General features: G+C 49.3%; 1 long non-coding RNA gene across 1 annotated transcript; it reads right to left on the reverse strand.

Moving 5' to 3' along the window:
- Window positions 1-5142: 5142 nt before the first annotated feature.
- LOC140680623 (uncharacterized) lies at window positions 5143-7934 on the reverse strand. The gene is made up of 3 exons (XR_012051982.1): window positions 7604-7934; window positions 6788-6926; window positions 5143-6642 (listed from the first exon to the last, which is right to left on the reverse strand). It is a non-coding gene; the product is annotated as an uncharacterized lncRNA (long non-coding RNA).
- Window positions 7935-10936: the final 3002 nt, after the last annotated feature.

Consider the following 10936-nt stretch of genomic DNA (forward strand, 5'->3'; position numbering starts at 1 on the left):
ACCCAAACACCACCACATTCAAAAGCACACTTGCAACTTACTTGGTGGCACAGTTAAATTTATTTGCAACTCATCATTCTGGAGGTAGGCAAAGGTGAAAAAGCCAAGGACGAAGCACTGTGTAAAATTTTACTTTTACTGAGCGGACCCTAAAGAAGCCCAAGCAGAGCTTTATTTTCTGGCTCCTCGGGCTGACAGTCTCCATTAACCATTGGTTAATACTGCAGCGTCAGAACAAACCCAGAGTCGCAGCCCTGTGCTGTTAGAAAGTGTCCTTCATCCCAGCAAGGGACCTTGGGGTGAGAACATTTTGCATGAAGAGACACTGGTGTAAGAGCTGAGCCTCTCAGCTCTGCATTGCAGTCAGCGTGTCGTGTGCCATCCCTCCACGCCACAAATAATTCTACAATTTCTCAGCTGGGAGCCTTTGGAAGCCACATACTAATATGTTTATATGGGAAGAGAGACCAGACAAAGTTCAAATAAAGAGCTCATGTAATAAATAAACATGAGGTCAGTATGGGAACAGCAATAATTGCTTTGTATGACAGGATTTGCGTAGCAAACATTCGTGATTAATGTACAGCCAGTGTCAGGTAAGGAGCCTTCACTATCATTGTTCTGTCTGCACCTTCCAATCTAGAAGGTACAGCAACTCCAGCCAGACCAATTAGTCACTGTTTACTGAGAGGCAGATCGAGCAAAATTTTTCTAGTTCAATATTTGAGCGAGTTTCGCCTCAGAGCCTCTCGCTGGATCCATTTCTGCGCCAGGCAGGAATCACACTTCTTTCCTGGGGGTGGCAAGGAGGGATGATCAGCAGTGCTGCTAATCTGCTCAGGAAGGGCATGGGCTGGCTCCCAGCCTCTCCTGCTGGCCTCTCCCAGGTGGTGTTCTCAGGGAAAACCTAAGAAAGAGGCTGAAGACCCTGCATATCAGGGCTCTGCTTCCTGGCTGCCTTTTCTTTCACCTGCCTCTGCCTGCCAGTTTCACGGCCCCTTGGCCACCGCTGATGCAGGCAGTGGGATGCAGCACCGAGGGCAACACCACCTCCTTCTTTACAGCCTCCTTTCTGCAAAGCTTGCTAATAAGTTCCAGCTAAACTTCCAGCTCTTTGGCCAACGAGCAATAATCCCACTTGAAATACTATCTTGATTTGGGGATATTTTTCCTTTTTTTAAAGGCATGCAAGCCTCTGGCTTCCCTGGAAAGGAGGCAGTTTGGCTGGAGGGACTGGGGTTATTCCTCTGAGGGTAATTCCTATGGGAAAACCATTCCATTGTAGCTGGTTGGAGGCAAGGAACTTGCTGCTGCAGTCTTCCACCTTAACTGCTTGGGGGTGCCAGGTAAAGCTGTTAGCATCACTGGGAAGTCACTCCAGGAAGTACTGCACAGAACAGCTGGACAGGCATAAGGAGAGTTCCTTCATGTTGGTGAGATCCAGAAGGGCTTGATCAGAGTAAGCAGGCCTCAAAACCTAGGGCATGCATTTTGGGGACATGAAGGGAAGAATTGAAGGTGTTTTTCTCTTGTGCACTCGCAGAATTCAGTTATGACTGAGGATGCCAATCAACTCCTCAAGAGTGATAAAGGGCAGCTGCTGTCTCCCACCTGTGATGAGATGTTGAGATTTTCAGTCTCTGTCTTTCCAAGACAAGTCTTGATGAGACACTGTTCCCCAGGATCTGTTAGGGGGGATGTCTGTGTTGGCATTTCACCCTTGTGCTGGGGTGGCTGGTGGTGAGGGGGCGTACGGGGCTGATGCTTGCAGGACCCTGGCACTGCAGCTGTCCCCAGAGCATCCAGGAGGTGCCACCAGGCTGGCAGGGGACATCAGGATGGGGAGTGCATTGGTGGGAGATGCCATTACACCTCTGTGCCCCTCAGAGCTGCAGGCAGGCTGGAAAACGTGGCTCTCATCAGCTACTGCAGTGCCAAGTCCACCCAGCAGCACAGTGAAGAGTGATCTCCGAGGTGCTGCTGACCCGCCCTACTGCCCTGAAAACCTCTCTCCCTCCTTTGCAGCCCTTCCACCCTAAAGGTCCCCACCCGCCTGGGCTGGGCGCTGGGAAGCCCTGCACTCACCTTGGTGCTGAGAGCGCAGCTGGGGCGCTCTGGGCCATGTGCACCACGGCAAGGCTGGGTGAGCCCTCCGGAGCCGCCGGCGGTGCCTCGCCATGAAGAGGAAGAAGGGCAGAAGCACGCGCCAGGAGGACCTGAAGCGGACGCTCTTCCCAAAGCGCTTCCCCCTCCTGTCCCGGAGCCCGGAGCGTGCCCTCATGGACCTGCCGAGCGCGCAGTGAGGCCTTTGGATGGGATATGGAAGAGCATCGTGGTGCTGGGCCCCCAGGTTGACGTGGGAGAGCTCCCTTGGATGGAATGTTGGTGTGGGTGGCGGTGACGGCACTGGGCCATGGGGACACGAGTGTCCCAAACTGAGCAGGACGGGCCAGGCATCGCCATTTCCCCATTGTTCCTGAATTCCAGAGCCTGGGAGATTTGACTTTTGGCTTTTGCAAGCTGGAGTGAGGAGCCCTTCCCCTCAGGAATTCATCCCTCCTGCCATCCCTCCTGCACTGCTGAGGATCACCCTAGTTGTTTTTCAAACAATATCCTTAATAATTTTTTTTTTTAAAATATCCCCAGTCTCCTTTATCATGCTGTGAAGCCAGGGATCAGGGAGATCTCAGTCCTGGGAATTGGGGTTGCTCAGCTGTTCCCCATCTTTAGGGCCTTGTGCTGCCAGCTTCTCCTGGGAATGCTGCCATGCAGCAGGAGAATCTCCCTGGAGGTGCCTTGCCCTTGCCCTGCTCACTCCGTCCTCAAACCCAATTGATCCCCTTTGCAAGCCCTGTGGATTTGATGCTCCCAACTCCCTCCTTTTCCTCTTTTTTTGTCCTGATGGCAAGTGAAAGGGACAGGAGGGGAATGGTGACTCTCAAAAGCTGCCAGACCTTCAGCTGCATGTCATAAACCCATTCCTTTCTCTATAATTCACACCATGCTGCTTTTCATTCCTCATCCTTTTTAGTGTGAGTAGTTACTCCTTTTTCCCACTTTAATACAATTGTACCACACTTCTCCTTTCCCATATCCCAGGAAGCTGCTCACCCATTACAATGGAGTAATTGCAAGATTAGGTTCCTTTGGCCAGGCCATTAAAAAATGCCATTACAGAGGAACTGCAGGAGAGCGCCTGGAAAATCAAGCTTTGAGGGTGAAAGCTCTGCAGGCATATTTTTATTGCTATTGACCACCCCAGGGCCTCTGGGAGAAGGGAGCTAAGAGCATTTCTGGGGTTTTTGTCCTCTGAGGAAGAAGAGAAGGCAGGAGTGGCTCCATGTGCGGTGGGTGGGATCAGCTGGGATCTAGGTTGTTGTCTTCACTGAGAATTAAAAATAAACATTGTCAGCCCTGGGAGGCAGAGCTGGAGTGCTTGTCCAGCTCCTTGGGACAGCAGGGCCAGGGAGCTCCTGGGGAGCTGTGGAGCTGAGGAAGGGCCTGGAGCAGGAAAGGCTGAGGGAGCTGGGGCTGAGGAGATGCTGAGAGGGGCCCTCAGGCCTGGGTGACCCTGTTGTGACCCTGAGTGTCCCTGGGTGTCCCTGAGTGTCCCTGTCCATCCCTGTCCGTCCCTGTGTGCAGGAGGGCAGAGCAGCCCCAGGCCCTGCTACAGGCCCAGCAATGGCCCCAGAGCCCCGGGCAGGGCTGAGCCCGGCAATTCCCTGCCCAGGAGGCAGAACTTCCCTGTGGGCACTGGAGCAGAGCCCAGAGAGGCTGTGGGTCCTCCCTGGCTGGGGATATTCCAGAGCCCTGTGCACACCCCGCTGTGCCCTGTGCTCGGGATGGCCCTGGGGTGGCACCAGCTGAGCCTCTGTGCTCCCTTAGCCCTGCCCCACTCCGGGATTCTGGGATTCATCCCCCCACATGAGTTTTTTGGGTGACCCCCGGGTGAAGGTGCTCCCGAGCTCTCTCTGGGTTTCATTCAGCAGGAAATCATTTTGCCACATTCTCCAGTGGTGTCACCGAGGCCGTCACTTGCCGGGTCACAGATGGCTCGTGACTGTCCTTGCTCCCTCTCTGGGCTGGGGATGGAAAGTTCCTGGGTGAGCTGAAGGGAAGGATCCCTCTCTGTGCCATCAGCAGGTGCTGGCCGTGACCTCCCAGCACTTGGGCCTTGTCACCATCACCCCTCTGCTTTATCCTGAGCCTCTCCTCAGGTGGAGCCCGGCTGTGGTGGCACCCCCAGAGTGGGGAGGGACATAAAGGACAGCAGAGCCACCTGTGAGCCAGGGCAGGGCTGATAAGGAGCTGGTTTGGGAGGAGTGACTTGGAATGCTGCATGTAAATGTGGGAGTGCAGAGTCCCAGCTAAGATGTGGGCGGGTGAGATAACAAAGGGTCAGGAGGGCTGATCCCGGGAATATTTCCTGAGAGCAGCTGTGTTCAAAGCTGGCTGCAATTCACTGCCTGCTTTTCCTTGACAGGGAGGTGACCTCCCTCTGCTGCCCGCTGAGGTTTGGGGTTGATATTTGGGTAGTATTTGTCAACAGACCAGACCAAACACCACCTTGATTTGTGTTCTAAGGCACCTGCTGTTTGTAACGGGGATTTTCATGAGAGAGGTGGCAAGGGGAGGGTGTGTAATTTAATCTCCAGGCTGTAAAAATCCATTTCTGCTTGTACTTGTTGATAATGTAACTGTGACACAGCTATTACAAAATGACCCGAATGCACTTTCACAGAGTTGTCATAATGAAGGTTGGTCTGTACCCACAGGTGCAGGATGCTGCTCACAGTTTGATGGAAAACTGGAACAACTGGGGTGTTTTTTCTCTTTTTTTTTTTTTTTTTTTGGTGTTTATGGTCCTTCAAATATTAACAACATTTTTTTTTATAGCTGCCATCTCTGCAGTACTTTCACCTGCAGTTGTCCAGGGCTCCATAAAATAACCTTTTTTTTTGAACTAAAGAAAAACTGACTGGAGGAGGAAGACCAGGTTTGGGTGAGGGTGGATTTTTTCCAAGGAATTCCAAGGGCAGAGCGGGACCTCCTGTAAAATGAACATTTTGTGTGGTCATCAGTTGCTTCAGGAGTATGTCACTGTCGAGGCAGGACGGGAATGAGAAGACTGACTCAGAAGACTGCTGAGAGTAAAACTCCGGTTTATTCAAAATACACCGCTCTTTTATTTACATTCTTTCCCAACTCTTTCCCAGGCTTCTGCCTGGCTAGAAACTCTCCATTTCTCTATTTGACTGAATCTGAGACCCACAGGAGTATAGATTAAATCCTTGGAGATGTAGATGTTAGAAAAAGAACAGAAATTACCCCTTGGAACAAAACCAAACCTGTCTATGCTGGCTGGTTTTGTCTGTCTTGGTACCTGGGGTACGAGTGCCACGAGGACCTCATTTCTGGGAGGGCTGGAAATGGACAGTGAGGGGTTTGGGATGTGAGAAAATCACTGCCTGGAGAGGCTGGGGTGTGTTCTGGGAAATGCAGGCACTGGGAGAGCCAATCCTTCAGCTGACTGTCAGAGCAAGACACACTTTTTGTGTCTCTTGGAGATCTCTTGGGTCACTTCTTCTGTCTCTCGCATAGAAATTCTGGCCCACCTGCCACAATTAAAAGTCGGGATACAAAATTAGGTGGAAGTGCAGGACGGTGTGATAGGCAGGATGAGTGTGGCTCCAGAGAAGGGAACAGGAGTGGGAGTGAGCAGGATCTCATGCCCAAAGGTGGCTGGGGTGGGTCAGAGGATGGAGGATGCGCTCCTGGAGGCAGTTTGGGTGCATGAGAAGAGGCTGAGAGTGCCCAACAGGAGAAGCATCACCATATGGGACTATAAAGTGAAGGGAAAACCCCCTCGTGATTCGTGCAAGTGAGTAAACAATTGCTGTCCCTACCTGCCTGCAGGCAAGAGGTTTTGGTGTGAGTCTGCTGTTCCAGGCTTGGCCAAGGACACAGCCTGGGAAGCTCCTGCAGTGTGATTCAGCCCAGTTTGTTTTGAAAAGCCCCACAAAAACACAAGCACATGTACAGGAGGCATGGAAACTGCAGCTTGTGTTGGGAGCACAGTTGCTGGGTTTGTACACTTCAGCCAGGAAGAAAGGAATTCTTGTTGAAACTTGTTCTGTCTGTTGCTCTCTATGTAAACTTCACATATTTTGTGGGATGCTGCATCCACAGAGTAATCAGAAGGCATGGGGGAAAAAAGAGGAAACATTTGCAGATAGTCCAGTTTCCATTTCTGCTTTGCCGCTGCACATGATTAGCACATTGAACATAACTGCTAGCACTCACTTACAAAGACTGTGAATAAATCATTCCTTTGATCTTCTTCAAAATCCAAGAGAAAGAAGAGATAGGGTAGGATAAGGATTGCATTAAGTATGATAGTGTTTAGAATTTCTTCAGTCTTGAACGTTCTTTATTCAGGGACCGACATATTAAAAATTTAATTTATTCCCATTAAAACATTGTTCCCTGGTACAGCTGTCAAGAGGAAATAGAACATAACTAGGACATTTGTGTCTGGCCAAAAGTCACCAAAATCTCCAAGCATTCCCAAGGAGAACTCTCAAGGAAAGTGTCAGAATCCCAAATGACCTTGACATCACCTCCGAATCAATAGCTTGACATCTGATAGAGACAAGTGGAGAATGCTCAGCGATAAAGGGAGCTTGTGTGGTGCAGCAGCAGAACTCAGGCAAAGAATTAAGGGATAAGGAAAATGTCAGACTATAAAAATCAACGAGATATTGTTGCCAAAAATTAGAATTCTCACTTTGGGCTGTAGGAAAGGAGAAAAGCGGTAGAAGAGGGTAGGCAAGACTCAGAGGCTGATCCCCATCCTCTGCCTGTGACACCACTCCTGTTGTTCTGAAGCTTTTCAACAAGATGTCTAGGGACAAACTGTAAAGAGTCTAGAAGGGAGAAGGAGGAAAGGAATAAAAGATGATCAGATCTGAAAGTGAGTTTTATCTGGGGAAAGAAGGAAGGAAAGAAGGAAAGAAAGGGAAGGGAAGAAAAGAGAATGAGAAAGGGAAAGGGAAAGGGAAAGGGAAAGGGAAAGAGAAAGAGAAAGAGAAAGAGAAAGAGAAAGAGAAAGAGAAAGAGAAAGAGAAAGAGAAAGAGAAAGAGAAAGAGAAAGAGAAAGAGAAAGAGAAAGAGAAAGAGAAAGAGAAAGAGAAAGAGAAAGGGAAAGGGAAAGGAGGAAGGGAGGAAGGGAGGAAGGGAGGAAGGGAGGAAGGGAGGAAGGGAGGAAGGGAGGAAGGGAGGAAGGAAGGAAGGAAGGAAGGAAGGAAGGAAGGAAGGAAGGAAGGAAGGAAGGAAGGAAGGAAGGAAGGAAGGAAGGAAGGAAGGAAGGAAGGAAGGAAGGAAGGAAGGAAGGAAGGGAGGAAGGAAGGAAGGAAGGGAGGAAAGAAGGGAGGGAGGGAGGGCGGGAGGGAGGGAGGGAGGGAGGGAGGGAGGGAGGGAGGGAGGGAGGGAGGGAGGGAGGAAGGGAGGAAGGAAGGAAGGAAGGGAGGGAGGGAGGAAGGGAGGGAGGGAGGGAGGAAGGGAGGGAGGCTTCAGTACCTGCCAGGCTTTCTGAGCCACTCACCAGCATTCCCAGTATGTTTGCAGGTACTCCAGGGAAGCTCCTTCTCATCTGCAAAGCAGAATTGCAGCCTAAGCCACTTTTCCCATCCTGTAATTCCCCTCTTTAGCCACAGACTGGGGAGAAGTGGCAAACTGCAAACGGCTTGATTACCCAAACTTGGGTGATCCCTGTCCAAGGAGGTAGGAAGGAAAACTGAAAATATTCCTGCAGTTGGGCAAGTTGGAGCCAAACAGCACTGTAAGAATGTGTGTGATTAGATCAGGACCAGTTGCTGTGTGTGAGCTCTCTCCCTGTTAGCACATCTACCAGCTCATCAATGTCCATGGAAGCAAAAGGCTGCACCTGCCTTTAACTGGGACAGATAAACTACAGGCAAGCCAAATTCCTAGGCATGCCTGCACATGTCTGTGCAGAGCTATAGTCTCTCTTGGTGATCTCATTTAAACATAGTCAAAATTAGTAAAAGATGCTGCTATATGGATATGACAATTCGTGCAAATAAAATTGTCATATATTTTACCGTTATGTACTGTTAAGATACTCTTCTAAGAAGTTTTTAAAAACACACAAGCCAGCGACAGGGATTGCAACACAATGTTGAAACCACCTGGACAAAGGAGGGAGGACTCCATTCACAAGCAATTGAACATGATGCACAAGAGTAGATGGGCAGCTGGCAGGAGGTTTGTTTATGACTCCAGTGGTATCTGGACTTGCTCTGCTGTTTGTGTCTCCAAGGTCTGACTCAAACCCAGTTCAAGCCAGAGGAAAGAATCCCAGCAGTTTAGCAGATATAAAGCTGCAACTCTGGAAAGGATAAACTTTTGGTAACACATCCTTTCATAAGTCTCTCTTCTTTCTGACATGCTGGTGACTCTCCTCAAGCTGGGGTTTGCTGGTGGTTATTGGGGCATGCACAAACACATTTCATCCTGCTGCTGCTACCCACATACGCTGCACCATTGCAAGAGATTCTGGCACCAGTGCTGTACCATCTGCACACCCCAGATAAATGCTCTTCCCTCCTCTTGGGCAGTGCCTGGGCCTCTTGGGCCTCCATTTGCTGCCCTTTTGCCTTTGCTTTGAGATCACAGAATGGTTTGGGTTGGATTGGGCCTCCAAGCCCACTGCCTTCCATGGGCAGGGACACCTCCCACCAGCCCAGGTTGATCCAAGCCCCATCCAGCCATGTGGCTCTATCTCTGTCTCTGTCATTTCTATCTCTATCTCTATCTCTATCTCTATCTCTATCTCTATCTCTATCTCTATCTCTATCTCTATCTCTATCTATCTCTATCTCTATCTATCTCTATCTCTATCTCTATCTCTATCTCTATCTCTATCTCTATCTCTATCTCTATCATCTCTATCTCTATTCTCTATCTCTGACTGCCTAAATCTGTTTATTCTAATGCAGCTGAGGTCCTATGGAGGGCACTCTTGGCCTTCATGGTGCCTCCCTTTCCTAATCCAAGTCCAACAAAATATTCACTTAAATTTATTCTCACTCTGGAAAACCTCTGTTCCCCCCAAGAGTAAGGACAAGGCTTACAGAGAGAGGACACATTTCATCAGGCCAAACAAGACAGGCCAAACAGCCAGGCTTTTGCTCTGCCAGTCCTTCCTTAGGGTTTTATTAAGAGATTTCTCCATGGTCTCCCCTGGGCAAGGACAGCTTCCTGGTGGATGTGTCCCCAAGGTCTGCGATTTGTAAGGCAAAGAAATGGTTTTGATAATCCACAACTTGCTTAACAAGGACTCCCCACACAAAAATGGTTGCTTGTCTTCAAAGGAATGCTTCTCGAGAGCTGCTTTGTGGCCAGTCACTCAGCGTTACTGATCCTCATTAGACCAGAAAAGTACACGCTTTCCCTCCAGGAAGAATGTGTAAGTGTTGGAATGTCTAACGTTAGAAATTATTGAAACTGAGCAGTTTGAAATGGTCATTTTTCCTACAGCTGGAATTTAAAAGATGACAGTTTTCTTTCCCGTGTCCATTCTCATTATTTATCAGAACTTTGGCTGTGATTTTACATCCCTAACAAGTAAAATGGATAAGCCAGACCCCTTCCGGGCCACCGCATCCCATCTCCTTTGCCTGCTGCTGCTCCAGCCTTTACCAAACACCTGCACTGCCACCTTCTGCCTGGCTTACATCTCACAGCTGAATTTCCACCACACTTTTGGTTTTTCTTTTGCTCATCCTGCCGAATTCAGGATGTATGTCCTAGGAAAGCTTGGAATACAAAGAAGAAACAACACGTGCATATGCACAATCAACATGGTCTGTAAACTGATTTTTTTCCCTAGCTGGTCTCTATTAATTGTGCTGTGCTTACTTCCTAGCTTTAATTTGGAGGAAGGGAACTCTCCAGTGCTACTTCCCATGACCCAAAAATATGAAAATATTTTGCCCAGAGAAGCTGTGGCAGCCACATCGCTGGAAGAGTTCCAGGCCAGGTTGAACGGGGCTTGGAGCAACCCAGGATAGTGGAAGGTGTCCCTGCCCCTGGCAGGGGTCATCTTTCAGGTCTCTTCTAAACCCAACCATGCTGTGATTCTAGGAGAAGAAATCCAAGTGAAGCATAACCATGGCTTAGGTTAAAAACAAAACTCCCTTTTTTCTTTCTTTCTTTCTTTTCTGATGGCATATTAGCTAAATGCAATGTCAGGCTGAAGGGGAAAAAATACCTGAAAGCCAAGTGAACCCAGATGTACTTTAAACCCTCCCACATCACCCATTTTAAAGAATTCTTGGTCTTTTTCCTTTTCTGATTGAAGGAAGGGATACCAAAATCCCCCTCTACTTAGAAAAATAAATGTTCTTAGTGAACATGCTAATCCCTGCAGCAGCCAGCCTCAGGCCAAGTGGCACTTCCAAGCAGGAGCAGGTCCTGGAAGAGAGATGGGCTGGGCACCGTCTCCTGGAAGGCATCAGAGTCATTAGTGAATGTCTAAACCCCAACCTTTAACAGAAAGCCAGTTCTTGCAGGCTCCAGAGACCCGATGCATGCAGGAAAAGGTTGGGAATAATTCCCCTGCATCATAAACAGGATTTTTCCCATGCTGAGGGAACAGTGGCATCTGGTGTTGGCTGGGCTCTCCTGCAGCCAGCGCTTCCCGGGAGGCTGATGGACATTCCCTGGACATGGGCAGGGTTTGGCTCCCCAGCGGCACCTGGGCCATGCAGGATGCCCGTGGGAAATGGATTTGTGGAGAATTCTCCAAGCCTGACAGAAGGCTCACAGATCTGCATGTAAACCTTGAGATAAGAAATGCTGACTTAGAAATGCCATGGAACAGGACAGACATTGTTGAGAGAGAAATGGAACT

Source organism: Taeniopygia guttata, chromosome 25, assembly GCF_048771995.1.
Source record: "Taeniopygia guttata chromosome 25, bTaeGut7.mat, whole genome shotgun sequence".
NCBI lineage: Eukaryota > Metazoa > Chordata > Aves > Passeriformes > Estrildidae > Taeniopygia > Taeniopygia guttata.